The sequence below is a fragment of the Clytia hemisphaerica genome, unplaced genomic scaffold (assembly GCF_902728285.1).
Source record: "Clytia hemisphaerica strain Z4C2 unplaced genomic scaffold, Clytia hemisphaerica genome assembly, whole genome shotgun sequence".
Classification (NCBI taxonomy): Eukaryota; Metazoa; Cnidaria; class Hydrozoa; order Leptothecata; family Clytiidae; genus Clytia; species Clytia hemisphaerica.
Genome location: NW_027103737.1, coordinates 665,701 through 671,848, shown reverse-complemented (window position 1 = coordinate 671,848; position 6,148 = coordinate 665,701).

Below are 6,148 nucleotides of genomic sequence, written 5' to 3'. Positions count from 1 at the left end.
CTAGCAATTAGCTTTCGCTATGATGCTCCCGATGACAGGCATTTGACAGTGATTGATTGAAATTCAGAAAAGGCGAAATGCCGTGTTTATTTTTGTCAGAAATACAGTGATATTGCAAAGTAGTCAATTTTTCTCAGCCATAGCTTTCACTAAACATGTCCCCTTTAATAGATACCTTATAAAGCTTGAATTACAGAGCTTTTCATGTTTTAAAGGCAGGGTCTTGGAATAATCTTCAGGAAATATTTAAAATGACTTTCTTCTCAAAAGCATTTTCTTTGAAACAACAATAACAAAAATAAAAATAAGAAACATATCAAAACATGAATTTATAATTTCCAAGACTATATTTTGACAATGATATAATTTTCAGCTTAAGTTGTTTTCTATATCGTAATGTAATATTGTTTTGTAAAGAATACAGTGGATACAGAAGCATTCCAAAACCAAAATGATTCAAAATACAACCAAACAACAGGAACATAACATGAAATATCCTTCAGGAATTTCTCCAACAAAAGGAGTGTTAATTTCAAGTTTGTGTACCTTCAACTGCTCTAAAATGGGATTACTTGAGATAGCATGGGACATATTGCTTTCTGGTCAGCTTTTTCTCTCTATCGTCACATCCTCTTCAACAACAAACAGATCCATGTTTCTTGGACAGTACAAAAAAGTTGATTCTGTGGAGGTTCGGTTAAAATGGTTGCTGTTTTGGTGTCCCATTGCACAAACATTGCACAGCTCCATTAAAAACGCAGACAATTCATTCCAATTCTTGTTCAACATTTTGAAGTCAAAACTCTCTTGTCATTAAAATGTTATGTTAAAATGAAGTTTGATGATTGGTTGAACAACTGCTATCTTTGTGCAAACTCAGCGTATTTGAAGCAGCGATTCAGACCTCGTAAAAACATATAATGTCAATCTGGCTTTAAGGGCTCTGACCATAGTGAATTTTTCATAATTGCCGTGTTTAAAATGTGTTTTCTGACTGATGTAACCAACAAAACTATGGCATGTTATACATTTTCTGTTAGACAAACTATTCCTAAATTTGAAAATTTAAAAATTGCATTGAAAAAAATTGATGAAGAAGAAAATGAAGACTTTTGCGAGGAAGCGTATTTCAACTTTGAAGAGCTTAGTTTCGGCGAAGAAAAAACATTTTGAAAAAATTTTCGCAGTAGATGGTGTATCTTTTACTGAACAATAAAAATTGTTGCGGAAAATTTTTGTAAATGCTTCTTTGTCTCGAAATCTTCAAAATAGTGGTTTTTCATCAATTTTTCATCTGGATTTTGCTTAAATAAACAGTCATAACTTTTGACACATCTTTTTAGAAAAATTTTCCGCAAAATTTAAAATAGTTCAATTCTTTGCGGACAGTGTAAAGAGATTTTGAAACAAAAAGGTTAATTACCCATTCAAACTTAGCTATTTAAAAATAAATGACATGATTCTTCAATTGTGCAAAAGGTTTTAACAATTTTAGATTTAAACTATAATTATTCTTAATGACATCATTGCATAAATTGATTAATTTTATGATCATGAAAGTAATCAATGATTCATTGCTATTATGGGAATTTACTTTTACACTGTAAAAAATAATTTTCTAAAAAGTAGATAAAAATTCTTAATACTAGATAAATTATCCCACTTTCAAGATAAATTTTCTATTCCGATGGGTAAGAAATTTTATCTTGATTTGAGATGGCATAGATTTTTTATCTAGAAGAATTTTCTTGTTTTAAGATTAAAACCAAGTGCACATTTCAACCTAAATTATCTTGTTTTAAGATGATATTTTTCTCAAAACAGGATAATATTATTAGATATTTTTTCTTGTCATATCTTGTTTTTAGATATTTTCACAATAGAGATTTTTCTTGATTTAAGTTGTTGTATATGGGAATTACCCAGTTGACACATTGTAAAGACAGAAATGGGTACCGACAGAAATGCGTGATTTTCAATAAAATTGAGTCTGTATAATTTGAACCAAAAGGCTGGTGTTTCATCTTTTCTCCGTGATTAAAATGCCGCAAAAATCTCAAGTTCGACAGACCAACAATACATCCATGGACGAATTTGAGATTTTTGGATCCTATCATCAACAAAAATAAAGTAGGCCTGTTGAAAGCCTTTCATATATACATCTTTAAGAGTAATAACAATTAACGAAAATATTAACATGTATACACCTTTATTTATCTGTACGCAAAAATTCCATTAAAAAACAATTCCAAGTTAAAATCCTTAGTGTATGCGAGACTTTGCTCGATGAAGGGATGGTTAAATTTAAGGTACAATAGAAATACAAAAAAGAAACCCAACTATATGGTCATTCGATTGCAATGAAAAAAAGTTTGAAAAGTACGAAAACGAACTGTATAAATTATTAACAAAATTAAGCTCTACAAAAGTTCTAAAAAACTCGATAGTAGTTATAAAAATAAACCACAAAATGAAATACACCCCTGTCTCACAGCCCCGTTGGAACTTTTTTCCTCATTGGGGATAAGAATTTCAGTGCGAATAGTTTATTTCGAATAGGGAAGGAATCAAAGTTAATTTCCCAGCAGTGGGACTGAAATTTCATGTTTTTTTTCCTACCGGGACGAAATTTTTGTCAAATTTTCCAGTTGGGAGGGGGTCCCAGCGGCTCAGTGACATATAGGTGTCGAAATTGCTGGGTAGAAATTCTTAAGTCTTTTTACTGCATTATTAAAGCTTTCGTAATGAGAATCTTTACAACAAGTGTCTTTGAAGACGATCCGGTGCTAGATTGTCATGCATGTAGGTAATCAGCTCTGTCTGTTGGATAGTATTCGTGGAGCAAGTAAAACAAAACCATTAAACATAAGAAACCGAGTGGAAGCGGCTCCACCGTCAAAATCTTGCTACCATACACGATAAACGATTTTCATGTCCTAACTTCTACCATTAGTCTTGGCATCTCAGGCAAACAGTTCTTTCTTTCTTGCGTTCGGTTGATCAGTCTCCTGTAGAAAAGGAAATTAGAATATATTAGACTTCACAAGCCAACATAGCTCAAAGATAAGTAAGTGCTTCTTTCCACCTACGTTTGCTAAATGACTCTGAAGAGATTTTGTACTTGGAGTGATGAAGTTGCAAATATTGAAGGTGCTGGGTAAACAATTACAGAAATGTTCTTACCTTTTGAAGACGACTTGTAGAGATGTAGACAAGTAGATGACGTTACCCTTCCGGGTTTGCACTTCACTTTTCCTGAAAAAAAATACAAAGAGCTTTGATTTCAATATGTACCAGAAAAAAGTCCAAAATGGTATTCAAGGTTTTTACGCAGAAGCAAACGGGCTGCTCCATTAAGGTAGCCCGGTAGTCTGCACAATTTAGGTAGCACATGACTACAAATTGTTTCCACACTGACTTTCCAAATGTTACAGTAGTCTTTCTAAGGTTTTGTAGAAGCAAACGGGCCTTTCCATTAAGGTAGCCCGGTAGTCTGCACAATTTAGGTAGCACATGACTACAAATTGTTTCTGCACTAACTTGCCGATGTTACAGTAATTTTTCTAAGGTTTTGTAGAAGCAAACGGGCCGCTCCATTAAGTTAGCCCGGTAGTCTGCACAATTTAGGTAGCACATGACTACAAATTGCTTCCACATTGACTTGCCAATGTTACTGTTATCTTTCTAAGGTTTTGTAGAAACAAACGGGCCTTTCCATTAAGGTAGCCCGGTAGTCTGCACAATTTAGGTAGCACATGACTACAAATTATTTCTACACTGACTTGCCAATGTTACAGTAATTTTTCTAAGGTTTTGTAGAAGCAAACGGGCCGCTCCATTAAGGTAGCCCGGTAGTCTGCACAATTTAGGTAGCACATGACTACAAATTATTTCTACACTGACTTGCCAAATGTTACAGTAATCTTTCTAAGGTTTTGTAGAAGCAAACGGGCCGCTCCATTAAGGTAGCCCGGTAGTCTGCACAATTTAGGTAGCACATGACTACAAATTGTTTCTGCACTGACTTTCCAAATGTTACTGTTATCTTTCTAAGGTTTTGTAGAAGCAAACGGGCCTTTCCATTAAGGTAGCCCGGTAGTCTGCACAATTTAGGTAGCACATGACTACAAATTGTTTCTGCACTGACTTTCCAAATGTTACTGTTATCTTTCTAAGGTTTTGTAGAAACAAACGGGCCTTTCCATTAAGGTAGCCCGGTAGTCTGCACAATTTAGGTAGCACATGACTACAAATTGTTTCTGCACTGACTTTCCAAATGTTACTGTTATCTTTCTAAGGTTTTGTAGAAGCAAACGGGCCGCTCCATTAAGGTAGCCCGGTAGTCTGCACAATTTAGGTAGCACATGACAACAAATTGTTTCTGCACTGACTTGCCAATGTTACAGTAATTTTTCTAAGGTTTTGTAGAAACAAACAGGCCGCTCCATTAAGGTAGCCCGGTAGTCTGCACAATTTAGGTAGCACATGACTACAAATTGTTTCCACACTGTCTTGCCAAATGTTACAGTAATCTTTCTAAGGTTTTGCAGAAACAAACAGGCCGCTCCATTAAGGTAGCCCGGTAGTCTGCACAATTTAGGTAGCACATGACTACAAATTGTTTCCACACTGTCTTGCCAAATGTTACAGTAATCTTTCTAAGGTTTTGTAGAAACAAACAGGCCGCTCCATTAAGGTAGCCCGGTAGTCTGCACAATTTAGGTAGCACATGACTACAAATTGTTTCTGCACTGACCTGCCAATGTTACTGTTATCTTTCTAAGGTTTTGTAGAAACAAACAGGCCGCTCCATTAAGGTAGCCCGGTAGTCTGCACAATTTAGGTAGCACATGACTACAAATTGTTTCCACACTGACTTGCCAATGTTACTGTTATCTTTCTAAGGTTTTGTAGAAGCAAACGGGCCGCTCCATTAAGGTAGCCCGGTAGTCTGTACAATTTAGGTAGCACATGACTACAAATTGTTTCCACACTGACTTGCCAATGTTACTGTTATCTTTCTAAAGTTTTGTAGAAACAAACGGGCTGCTCCATTAAGGTAGCCCGGTAGTCTGCACAATTTAGGTAGCACATGACTACAAATTGTTTCTGCACTGACTTGCCAATGTTACTGTTATCTTTCTAAGGTTTTGTAGAAACAAACAGGCCGCTCCGTTAAGGTAGCCCGGTAGTCTGCACAATTTAGGTGGTACATGACTACAAATTGTAATTGTTACCACGCATTTATGCTTGCCTATACGAAGTGTCTCATTCAAGAAAATTGATATCGTTACGAATCTTGCTAGAATATATCCCTTATGCTCTTGTGATCATTAAGTGAAACAGGCTCAAACCATATTTGTAAGATTGTAGGTAGGTAGGTAGGTTCAGTAAAGTTAACATATAAAAAAATACTTATCTTATAATCGCGTCTTGTCTTTGCTCTTCTCCCCTCAAAAAGAATCTCTTCAATATACATACAAAACTTCTCACAAAAAAAAACTTCAAAAAAATGTTAAAACCTTCGTAGTGAAATTTTTCATTCAATAAACTATTCTTTTGATTAAAAACAAAAGAAGTTTTCATGCTTTAGTAAATCCTTTTATTTCGCTTCGCGCACTTTCTCTATAGCTCTAGATATTTTATCTGACCGCCCTAGAATATAAGAAATTTTATCTAATTTTAGGATAATGTACCCTTTTTTCAAAACTCGAAAATTTTAATTTTAATTTAAGAAATGAGATCTTAAAATCAGTTAAGTTTTGTTAAATTGAGATGACTATCTAGCTTAAGAAAATTATTTTTTACAGTGTATCAATGGTGAACACTGTTTAACTTCGAAATCCAATGTGTAAGCGATGAACATTTTGCGTCTTGGCTTGGCTTGGCTTGTAATTATTCTGCCGTAATTAGCTTGATGCATACTTTATAGAGAGTTTTGATTTTAAAAGATGAGGTTTTAGATACACAAAGTTTGATACTAAATATCTGACGAAGGAACTAATATTTCACAATTCTGTAAACGCAGTTTTTTGCTAGTTCCTAAAAGGAACCTTCAGCCAAAATATCGACATTAAACTGAAATACTGATTTTTGACTATGGTCAGAGCCCTTAAAGCAGTTGACGGTACATCCAACGTGTAAAACT